Raw genomic sequence first — 248 nt, forward strand, 5'->3', positions numbered from 1 at the left:
CAGTTCCGGCGTTTAACGCTGGGAATTCTGATGGTGACTTTGAACGATGGTTTGGGCCATCCAATCTCGGGCAAAGTATGGACTATTATATATTGCTGGAAAGCCCAGGATGTCTACTTTCCAACGACGTTGAGAGCGCGCCAATTTGGATTCTGTAGCCCCAGAAAATCCACTTCGAGTGCAGGGAGGTCAGAATCCAACAGCATCTGCAGTCCTTTTTAGTCTCTGAATCAGATTTTTGCTCAAGT

This window comes from Arachis duranensis, chromosome 4, assembly GCF_000817695.3.
Source record: "Arachis duranensis cultivar V14167 chromosome 4, aradu.V14167.gnm2.J7QH, whole genome shotgun sequence".
Taxonomy (NCBI): domain Eukaryota; kingdom Viridiplantae; phylum Streptophyta; class Magnoliopsida; order Fabales; family Fabaceae; genus Arachis; species Arachis duranensis.